Here is a 206-nt window from a genome sequence, read left to right on the forward strand (position 1 = left end):
TTTCTTTGTAGTTAATTTTTGATAGTTTGATTAATATGTGTCTTGGCGTTTTTCTACTTGGATTTACCCCTTATGGGACTCTCTGCGCTTCCTGGACTTGACTGACTATTTCCTTTCCCACATTAGGGAAGTTTTCAACTATAATCTCTTCAAATATTTTCTCAGTCCCTTTCTTTTTCTCTTCTTCTTCTGGGACCCCTATAATT

This window comes from Physeter macrocephalus, chromosome 1 (assembly GCF_002837175.3).
Source record: "Physeter macrocephalus isolate SW-GA chromosome 1, ASM283717v5, whole genome shotgun sequence".
Classification (NCBI taxonomy): Eukaryota; Metazoa; Chordata; class Mammalia; order Artiodactyla; family Physeteridae; genus Physeter; species Physeter macrocephalus.